Source organism: Oratosquilla oratoria, chromosome 21 (genome assembly GCF_046742065.1).
Source record: "Oratosquilla oratoria isolate Oo_2021 chromosome 21, ASM4674206v1, whole genome shotgun sequence".
In the NCBI taxonomy this organism is placed as follows: Eukaryota; Metazoa; Arthropoda; class Malacostraca; order Stomatopoda; family Squillidae; genus Oratosquilla; species Oratosquilla oratoria.
Window position 1 is genome coordinate 60,024,214 of NC_134797.1, and position 11,653 is coordinate 60,035,866.

The following is an 11,653-nucleotide window of genomic DNA, read 5'->3' on the forward strand; positions in this document are numbered from 1 at the left end:
AATGGAATTCATTACAAAAAAAAAACAAATAATTTTTTTTACAGTACTATAATTACTATAAGATCACAGTAGCTAGATTCAAATTTGCACACTTTAGCGACTGCACATTCGTCGGCTAGTTTTTTAAACTCCATTTGATAAAGCTAATCACTTTCAATGCAGAAAAGTGCCAATATACCAATATGTTGTTGATCTATCGTTGATCTTTTAACATCTTTAATTCATTTTAGGTGCAAAAAAAAAGAGCAATTTGTAGCCATTAGAGATTAATAAATTCAGAGTACTAGTTCTATATTTAGAAATGTATGATGAACTCCAGTAGTGTGCAGTATTTGAAACATCACCTGGGCACATCCTGTTGGTGCTATTTTATTGGGTCTCTACTCTTTATACCAGCAAATAAATTTATGAGATTCTGTTGGAAAATTGGAAGACAAATCCTTTGAATAAACACCAACAAGTCTAGAAATACCAACATCAATATCTTCAGACAAATTGTCATACTCTGTCAAAACACCAAACTTCTTCAGCACCATTGAATATGCCTCAATGTGTTTCTGTAGTTGATCAATGATGACATAAAAGGTATTGACTTAAAAATATGCTTGCCCGACATCCCTTCCACAGCATGTGTGGCATCTCCATCACTAACATACTTCTTACACTCGGGTACTCGCTGACTTTCAGATTTGTTAGTGTTGCTACCACAGTGATCATGTGCCTGCTGCTCATAATAGGCACTGCAGAATGTTATACATTAGGGCAACTTCAATGGTAACCAGGTGTTTGGCCAGTCCATCTGCTTCATTTTGTGAGCTACCATTCTGAGTAGCATCCCCAGAGATTTCCTGGAGAGCATTTTGAAAGTGGTGGTACCCCCTGAAAACTGCTTCTGTGGTATCAGCTCGAACAGACCATCAAGTATCTGATGGGCATTTTGGAACTAGGTATTCAAGTTGCCCTTTAACATGGATCATGAAGACACCCCAATGATGTGTTGATGCTACAAAGAATGTATACAGGCACTTATAATTAAAAAATGAAACTGCTTCAACACAACAATCCACAGCTGACTGACCAACTGGATTCAAAGAATGGTCAGCACAAGGAATATAGTTCACTAAACTATTCTCATTTTTCAAGATTCGCTACCTGCCAGTGTAATTACTATACCATGGCAATTGTCGAAGTTGATGTCTTGATGTAACAAGTATTGAGGCAGATTGTTAGCAAGACTCTTCCCTGTGTGATCCATCATGTGGACATAGCAAAGACAGATAGCTGGTCTGTATGGGTAATATCTGGAGTGGAGTCCACTGAAACTGAGAAGTACCATGACATTGCAATCTCATCCTTGATGAGACTAATGTCTTGTTTACCTATCATAGCAGTTCATTTTTTACAGATTGTTTCGGACAAACATGAATTGTGACCACACCCATGATTGGCATGGGTACAGATGTGCTGCAACAAAAATGGATCAAATTGCCCAATTAGCTCCAGAATACCCAAATAATTACCATTGTCTCTGGAGCCAGCAGTTTCATTTCTACCTCAAAGAGCCAAACCTCTCACAGAGAAAAGTATTTGTTGCAACACAACATGACAGAGCATTTTTCCAGTAGTTGCACTGCTCTAGCATAGTGCAATGCAATTGCTCATTCACTCCAGAGTAACCATGCTATGTTTCTGGGTAAATGTATGCCAAGTTACAAAAATGGCTTGTTCCCAGGCTGATGCACATTTCACGTAAGTGGTCTATTATGCCACCAAATAGCTCAACATCATTTGGAATGGTTACCGAAGCAGTGTCAGCCCTGCCTTCTACAATGACAGCTAGTCCAACTTCAACAGCAGGCCCAACAGGCACCTCTTCGAAGAAGAGATTATCAGTAGCAGTGACACCATCTCTGTCCACTGAGATATTGAAGATGAATCATCGATAGCAGTAGCACTAGTAGTGTCCTTCTCCAGGACAGGAAAAAATGAAGTCAGTTTATCTGTCTTCTTGAGCTCTTCAGCTTGATGATGTTTCTTCTTCTCTAACTCCTTTGCTCACTCCCAATCACCTTTATGTCTCTGCATTGACATTAATTAGGCTATTTGGTCTTTTTCTTGGTGTAGAAGAATTTTTTTGTGTTTACCTTTATGTTGGCCACTGCTTTCCCTTTCTCATTCCTATTTTGTTTTTTGTGGGATTGAAGAAGCTGTTGCTCTGTGATTTTTATGGCCTCTTGCATTCTGGTGTTCAGGGCCAGGTCTGAATGCCGCTTTAGCCTCTCCCGCTGGTAGTTCCTTTTTTTCATGAGAATTCTTCTGTCTAAGTATTTTTCCTTGCTCCATGTTTTCTTTTTTCATAGACATATGTAATGCCAGATCGCATCTATTAGATCCCACTGTTGGCACACAAAAATGTAATGCTATAAATGATAAGTGGCACTTACTATAGATTAATTAATAAGTGGGCCTTAATCCCACCACTGCCACACAAAAATGTAATACTATAAATGCAGTGGGAAGTGCTAAGAAAATGACAATGATGAGTGAGGAAAATGGAGGAGAAATAAGGAAGGATGAAGTGAAGGCAGTTGTTAAGATGACGAAAGCAGGTAAGGCACCTAGTCTGGATGGATGTCATGCAGAATGTCTAAAAAAAGGAGGTACAATGATGGTGGGCTGGCTGGTGAGGTTATTTAATGTTTGCTGGAGAGAGGGTAGAGTGCCGGAGGACTGGAGGTGCCTGTATAGTTCCACTTTACAAGGGAAAGGGGGACAAGTGTGAATGTAGTAGTTTCAGAGGGTTTAGCTTGTTGAGTGTAGTTCGGAAGGCTTATGGGAGGATCTTGATTGAGAGGATCTTGATTGAGAGGATTAGGAGAGGAACAGAGGGAGTTATTGGTGAGGAATAGTGTGGATTTAAGACAGGTAGAGGTTGTGTAGATCAGATTTTTGTGGTAAGACAGATATGTGAGACAGCTATAGGAAAAGGTAAGGATGTTTTTTGGGCTGTTATGGATCTGGAAAAGGCTCATGACAGGGTAGACAGGAAGGCACTATGGGAGGTTTTGCAGATATATGGGATAGGAGGAAAGCTTCTAGGAGCTGTCAAGAGTTTTTACAAGAATATTAGAGCATGTTTCAGGATTAGAAATGGAGAGAGTGAGTGGTTCGAGGTAAAGGTGGGATTTCGTCAGGGATGTGTTATGTCGCCCTGGCTGTTCAACTTATACATGGATGGGGTGGTGCGAGAGGTAAATGGAAGGGTGATGGGTCAGGGATTGGAGATGGTTAAAGAAAATGGAGAAAAGTGGAAGGTGAGCCAGCTGTTGTTTGCGGATGACACTGCACTTGTGGCAGGATCAGGGGAGGGATTGAGGAAGTTGGTGATAGAGTTTGGGAGTGTGTGTGAAAGAAGAAAGTTGAAGATAAATGTGCGTAAAAGTAAGGTGATGAGATGTACAAGGGGTGAAAGTGGCAACAGACTGGAAGTAAGCATTAAGGGAGAATGACTGGAGGAAGTGGATAGCTTTAGATACTTGGGTGCAAATGTGGTAAGAAAGGGTGGAGTGAAGGTGGAGGTAGAATGTAGATTGAGAGAAGCGGGTAAATGCCTTGGTGGATTAAAAAGTGTAATGAGTAATAGACATTTGGGAATGAATGCTAAGAGGAGACTGTATGAAGGAGTGATTGTGCCAACAGCACTGTATGGGGCAGAAACATGGAGGAGTTTGAATGTGTGTGAGATGAGGTGTCTGAGAAGTATGATGGGGGTTACCAGGCTGGATAGAGTGAGAAATGAGGAGGCGAGGAGGAGAACATGGGTGGAAAGGGAGTTGGGAGATAGGGTTGATGAAAGCGTATTAGGATGGATTGGACACATGGAAAGATTGAGTGAAGAAAGACTAGTAAAAGAGGTATGGAAAGCAGATGTGGAGGAAGTGGAAATGAGGGAACGTCCTAAGATGAGGTGGATGGATGGGGTGAAGGGGGCTTTGGGGAAGAGGGGAATGTCTGTTGAGGAAGGATGGGAGAGGACAGAAGATAGGGGTGAATGGAGAATGGTTGTATATGGATGATGATGTGATGCATGAGATGGAATGGGTAGGGGGATGGGGGGGTGAGGTAGTATGTGTGAGCAAAATTTGATGCAGCCCATAGGGATTTCTTCCTGTCTTCTCCTTTTCTGCAGGAGGGGATGGAGAGGGGGTTCGCCGATTTAATGAAGCGGCCTTGCTGTGGATGTGCTGTATCTTTCGACACTGCCTCTGACCCAGGGCAGTGGACAAGGTGCAGGGATGACCCGTCATCCAGGAGGTGCCAAGATAAGAGGGAAGGTGGAGGGGAGTGGAGTATATTTAGGGATGGAATGGGTGAGAATGGTTTTTATGCCTTTTTCTTTTTGGCTACCCCCCTTGTAAGGGGAAAAAAGCCTTGTTATATTTATGTGTGTATGTATGAATGATAAGTGGCACTTACTCTAGATTAATTATTGACTGGGCCTTAATCCCACCACTGCTATAACCAAAATGTAATGCTAGAATGTTACTATTATTTAATTAATAAATACATGGGCGAGGTGTTTATAACGCCGCTGTAAAATAGTGTTCCTTCAAAAGCACCACCTATGAGGAAAATAAAATGTCTATATAATGGTGATTTGGGAAATATCATATTAAGTCTAATTATTTTAGTAGTAGTCGCTGCCATCACCCAAATATTCCACAATACAACATGACTAGTTCTTTTTTAACAAATACTATTCATTTCACTCTCCTCCTAGGCCGTTTGTGATGTTATTTGTAGTACCGGTATCCAGGTTGGGTAATTAGAATATTTCTAGTTTTCGATCCGTTAGTTATTAGATTGTAAGAAAAAAGACAACAAAATATATGTATGTCTTATGCACTAATTACAGTAAACACAATTTATTTAAAATAATAGACTTGAAATAAAGCCCGTCCTGGTTTATCATCTATGAAACAACGATGTTTGAGGTAGCGTTAATAATTCCAAACATAATGGCGTATAGAGGTTATGTAATCCAACGGCTAAATGGCGTAGTTAGGAGGGCATGGATTCTTACGATCTCTTCTGGCCACTTATTCAAATGTTTATTTCACCTACTTCCTATCAAACCTAACCTAATATATTTCATATATTTGGGAGAGAACACTTTCGGTTGTGGCGACGCTCCACCAGTCTAGACCAGACTGACCGCGACGCATTGTGTGTAATTTGGGAATAATATTCCCACGGGTTTTTAGGTGAACCCGATTGGAGGGTGATTCAATGTATGAGAATGTGTGGCTTTGGCCACGCCCACTCATACATTCACTAGATCAGTGCTTCCACTTTTAGGGTAATTACCCTATTTTAGGATCAAGCCTATGCTGGGGTAGAGTTTAGGGTAATGTTTTTTTAGGGTTATTGGGCAAATTTTGGGGGTACAAATAGAGAATCTAGGGCAATCAGACACATTCACATTCCTTTAGAACAAAACCAATTTAGAATACTTTTTTTATTTTTTCGACATTGATAAATAACGAATATATATGATGGACAGGTATGATAATGTTCTGTCCAGTAACTCCTTGGCCTTTTAAAATTGTGGATGGGCCGATGGGGTGTGAGGCACGTTAGTAACTCCTACGAAGCAGCTGATAATTATGACCGTTGGACTGTTGGCCCGGCAGCTCAGCTGTTGAAAGGTTTTTTAGCAAACTAAATTTAACCCAAACATCCCAGAGGAACAGTCTGAAAAATGAAACAATCTGTGGGCTCATGCACGCAATTTACCACATGAAGAACATCAATGCAATACCAAATACCTTAATTATTGACGAAAGTTTACTAAAGCTGTTAGAAATGTGAAAAGCAGTGCTACTTGCAAAGAATCTGCTGCTCTAAGGGGAGAGCCTAGCTCCAGTACTTCATAAAATAGCATGTTTGCACCTATTTGGAACCAGGAGTTCTGTCTTTATTTTCTGGATTACGGTCTCCAGTACTTCATAAAATAGCATGTTACACCTATTTGGAAGCAGGAGCTCTGTCTTTATTTTCTGGATTACGCTCAGTATTGTACTTGTTATTTTTATAGAAATACCTAAATCTTTACATAAATGTGACTTTGACTCCGTTCTTATCCAGTTCTATTATTTGCCAGAAAAAAAGAATATATATATATATATATATATATATATATATTTATATATATATATATATATACATATATATATACATATATATATATATATAATTAAATTAAGTTATAATTTAGGGTAATTGACACAACTGTCTGGGGTAACGAATTTTTTTGCTGTGGAAGCACTGCACTAGATGTGGACACCCATGCGTTATACGCATGCACAACCCGGTGAATGCACCCTTCCTAACATGAGCGGTGTATTCATATATAATAAATGTGTAACATTGGAGATATGTTAAGTTTAAAGGGGGGGGCTGACACTCCACCAGCCGATGCAGTTCTTATTGACTAAGTGGCTGCATGGGCGGCGCACAAGACCCTCAGATGTTGTCGGAGGCCCTCTCCTCAGAAAAGCAGTTGCGGGGCAATACTTGAGGTAGTGGTCAAGGGTGGCTTCTGGGTGGCGGCAATGTTGACATCTTCTTTCTTCTGTCGTGGGGTTGTTCTTGCTTTGCCAGAAACAACGGTCCTCCAGCCGCAGACGGAAAAGCAGAGTTTCCACTTTTCTTGGTGTGGAGCGAGGAAGTACAAAGGGCTCGTAGTCTGTGACTGCCCTGTAGCACCTCGCCCTTTCTGATACCTCTGCCTCCAGTCTGTGCTGAGAGGGACGACAACATCGACTTTGGGTCTTTGGCGCGCCGCTTCTGCTGCGGCGTCGGCTAGCTCATTGCCTGGGACGCCCACATGGCTCGGCACCCAGTTGAGCGTACCACTCCTGCCTTGCTGGTGTAGCTTCAGCAGGAGTGCTAGGATGGAGGTCAGTAGGCGTACATTGTAGCTGGGCTGTGTTGAATCTAAGCTGCCTAGCAGAGACTGTGAGTCCGTGTGGATCACTACAGGACCAGTTCGTGATATTAGAGCATGCTCTAACGCTCCTTGGACAGCTATGGCCTCAGCTTGGAGAGTGGACACATGATCAGATACTATCCTGACGAAGGTCAAACCATCCGTCACGAAAGCAGCCCCCGCACTACGGGGCCTGTTCGGGTCTACGGAGCCATCCGTGTAATAGACCGCCATTCCAGGTTCCGACAGTGCGCGGATGCCTTGTAGGGCCTGCGCTCGTACTCTTTCCTGATCACATAACTTCTTACTGGGAAGCTTTGTGACAACGAAGGTTGTAGGTATCGACAGCCATGGTGGTGGGGACTTGAACTCTGGGTGTGGAGGGTCCCTACCCTTCTCAAGGAGAGCGCTGGTGAGCCTGAAGGAGTCCAGGAGCCCAGCCGCCTGCGATAGCCAGGTACCGGAGTGGATAAGATTATCCACCCGTCCCAGAGCTATCACAAGGCTCTAACTCAGCTCAGTTATCCTGGGGCTCTGGACTATTTTGGCAAGAAAGTCGACCTCCAGCCTTCTGACCCGTGGTGTTGATGAAGGCAATGAAGCCTCCATCTGGAGGTTAACAATCTTGGTCCAAGGTTGAGCTCCTAGGGTAATCCTTGCTGCGGCATTTTGGCAAGGCTCCAGGTCTTCAAACTTGGCAGTCGCCACATTTATGAGAGCTGGGGCAGCGTAGTCCACCAAACTGCGGACTGCTTGCACACAGAATGTGCGAAAGACCTGATGCGTGGCACCAAGTACCTTCCCCGTCATTGTTCTCATAACTGTGGTTCTTGCCTTCAGTCTCTCCTTGAGATAGGCTAGTTCCTTCTGAAAGGTGAGCCTCCTATCAATCCAGACCTCCAGGTACTGAAACTGGTGAACCCAGTCCAGCCTAAGGTCCTGGATGGTGAGGTGCTCCCCCTCTTTCCAGAGTCCTAATGCCATGGCCTTCGATTTTGTAGGGGAGATCTTTAACCCTAACCTGCAACATTCCGTCGCCACAGTGCTGAAGCAGCGTTGGGCCTTCCTGAAGCACCGCCGTTTCCCAGTAATTATGAGCGCAATGTCATCTGCATAAGAGATAACCTTGCACCCATTGGGTAGAGGTAGTTCCAGAATGTTGGAGACGAGCACATTGAACAGAGTGGGGCTGAGGACCCCCCCTGTGAAGTGCCATTCTCCAGCATTCTGGCCTCTGATATGTGACCCTGAAATCTTACTTTTGCAGACCGGTGACTGAGATAGTCAGCAATCAAAGAAAGCAGCTTGCCTTTTACACCCTTGCGAGCAAGGGTGTCCGATATCACAAGTGGACTGGCCAGCTCAAACGCCTTTTCCAAATCCAAAAAGACTACGATGGACGGTGTGCCACTGACAGCATTGAGGAGTGTTGCTTTACTGTTTACTGTGCCAGTGCCCTTGCAGTAAGCATGTGTATGCTCATGCATTGGGCCCAGTTTCCAAAGCAGCCTGTTTAGCACCATCCTCTCCGCTGTCTTCTCCATGCAGCTTGTCAGGCTGATGGGGCGATAAGCACCAGGTTCCTTTGGGTTTGGAATTGGCGTTATGATTGCCGTCTTCCAGGCTGCTGGTAGCTTGCCAGTCCTCCAAGACACGTTTATCGCCCTTAGAAGTGCCTCGTCACCCGCTGGCCCAAGATGGGTCAGCATAGAATAGGTGACAAGGTCCTCTCCAGGTGCCGTGTCTGAGCTGCTCCTGTCTGTGACCCGTAGCTCCTGAAGCGTAAATCTAGTGTCAGTATCATCCGACCGACTCATCATGTCCTCAACACTATGGCGCCTCACTCCTTGGAGGTCCTGCAGTGTGTTTTGAACATACTACGGGAGTGAGGTGCTGCTGGAGCGAGAGACAAACTCCTGCACCAGCCGCTGCGCCTCAGCATCAGGGGCATGATGAGTGCGTCGCGGTTGAGTCCTGCCAGTAGCTCTACGGAGCTTGGACCACAGCTCTGCTAGGGAGGTGTGAGCGTTAAAGCCCTCACACCATTCAAGCAATTTCGCTCTTCTGGCATCTGCTGCCATGACGTGAGCGTCACAAACTGCAGCGCGCAAGTTGGCCAAATTGGTCTGAGTTCGGCGCCGTCGGAAAACACGCCTAAGCATATTCACCCGATGGATGGGCTCTCTCACCTCGGGGGTATAGTACCAACTGTTCTTATGTTCCCTGGGGGACTGGCCAGTCTTCGGGATGGCTCTGTTGGCAGCCACCTGAAGGGCTGCAGAAAAGTCAGCTTCTAACGTTTCCACGTCCTGTGGTGGAACGTAGGAGGCTGCACATTCTTCAACAGACCTCTCAAAGGCCGGCCAGTTTGCCAGAGCAGTCTTCCACCTGGGAACAGGTAATACAGCCGGTATGGGTGGTGCATCCCGTATGTGCACAGAGATACCGAAGTGATCGCTAGTGACACTAAGATGCACCTCCCAGGTTACCCTAGGGAGGAGAGGGGCCGTCGCCAAGGTCAGATCAAGGCGTCCACCTTGCACGTGCGTCGGATTACCATCATTCAACAACGCAATGTCAGGTCATTCATCTGATATGTAACTTAAGTGGCGCCCAGCGACATTGGGCCCTTGGGACGACATCAAGATATTATGATGGGCGTTGAAGTCCCCTCCTATGATGAGGAGCCTGTCCGCACTTAGAGCACACACTTCTCCAAGGTCCAGTTCCGCTCTATGGACCCTGTATATGTTATAGATGGTGTACGTTTTGTGGGCTCGATGGAGTCGAACCGCAAGAACTTCTACACCATCTCCACATGATACAGGGTCCATGATCTCACTACAGGGGATGGATGATTTGACTAAGATCATACACCCCCTAGTAGTGGGTAAGCGAGGGAGGGAGAAGATGCGATATCCCGGAAATCGCACCTCATCGCTCACCAATGTCTCTTGGAGAAGTATGATATCGTAATCATACTCTTGCGCAAGCGAAAGGAGATACGAGCTTTTACTGCGGAACCCGTTTATATTCCACTGTAGCAACCTTAAGTGACTATTGAACAGGGCGACTTTCTTCCCTGTCGAGTTCCATTACGGTCTCATCTTGCCTTCCCCGGTCAGAAGACAAGATGGGTTGCGATTTGTGACTGTGGGAACATTTTCCTCCTCATCAGAAGAGGAGTCTTCAAGCCTAAGAGCATAATGGCGTTGGGGCTTAGCAGAAGGCACTTTCCTCGTCTTTGAAGATGTGGGTGTAGCTTTCCCGATGGTAAAAGTGGGTTTGGCTGGCTTGGGGGAAGTGGAAGGGGAGGAGGAGGAGGAGGTGGGAGATGAAGAGGTGGAGGGGGAGGGAGTCCTCTCCTTTCGCCTTGAAGGGTTCTTCTCTTTTAGGTCCTATCCACCATGACTAGCATCTTCTCTGGATCGCTTTCCCCTAGGGTAGTTGCGACTGCAGAGACGACACCAGTCACGATCAGGTCGATATCATCTCCCTAAGGGGGATGACATCAGACGGATACTGAGGTGGAGGGGGCTGCCGTTCCTGTGCTCGTGGGGTTGGTACTGGGGACGTGGGCGTGGGGGTAGGTGTGGGTTTGGGCATAGGCTTATGCGTAGGATTGGGCGTGGGGGCTTTTTTTTGGGAGCTGGCTGTGTTCGGGTGTGTGTGTGTGTGTGTGTGTATCTGTTTTGAGTGCAGGAAAGTGCTCTTAATTGTTCAGATCAGGAGCACCAGGTGTAGGTGTCTGTGGTACGGTGGGAGAGTGCTTCCTGCTGCCCCATACAAATGTACCTGGGGGCGGGCAGATATGAATTCCTGTCGCTTCTTTGTCCTGTCTTTTCAGGCTTTACGAGCTGAACAAGAAGTATTCCAGGCGTGGCGCTTCTTGCTACAATTGGGACACTTGGCCACAGTCTCAGTGCCGGCCTTAAACTTGTTAAGACAAGTCTCGGTAGCATGAGACATGCTGCAAATGCCACATTTGGGTTGCTTAGAAGTGCACCGCGCCTGGTGATGACCATAACGTTGACACTTAAAGCAACGGAGAGGATCAGGGATGTACGTTCGTACATCATAGCTGCCATACATTCTCAGGTCAATCCGATTAAAAGGTTCGCCTTTAACGGTGATCAAGACCTTGCGTGTGGGCGTCTTATCCCAGCGGCGCATTCTCGTGGCCCCAATCACCTGAGCATGGTCCTCGATGGCCTCATTCATGTAGGAGGTCGGATAATTGTGTACCATGAGTCTGTGCCGCTTATCCTCGGGATTAAGTCTCTCCAGGGTCAGAGGCTTTCCATCCAATGATGTGATTGCCTCCAGCTCCTCGACGAGTTGGTAGCTGCTCGGTAACAGTAGCAAGTTACCGTCGCCAAGGGGCCGGAGGGATACAAGTTTGACGTGGAGGGGGCCTTTCTCTAAAGCTCTTACCACCTCAAAAGCTGTATCGTACCCTGCTGAGGGTACGACCTTGAATGTGGGGAGCTTGCCACCCTTGTTATGAGAAGGGGCCATCACCACGGCAGCTTCATTATCAGATGGAGGCTCTGATCCTGGAGCGCAGCGCCTTCGTTTCGTCACGCCAGTCACGGTATCAGTAGCCGCCATAGCGGTACTGATAACGAAAAAACTAAGTATGTGTGCAAGTGACTCGTGAAA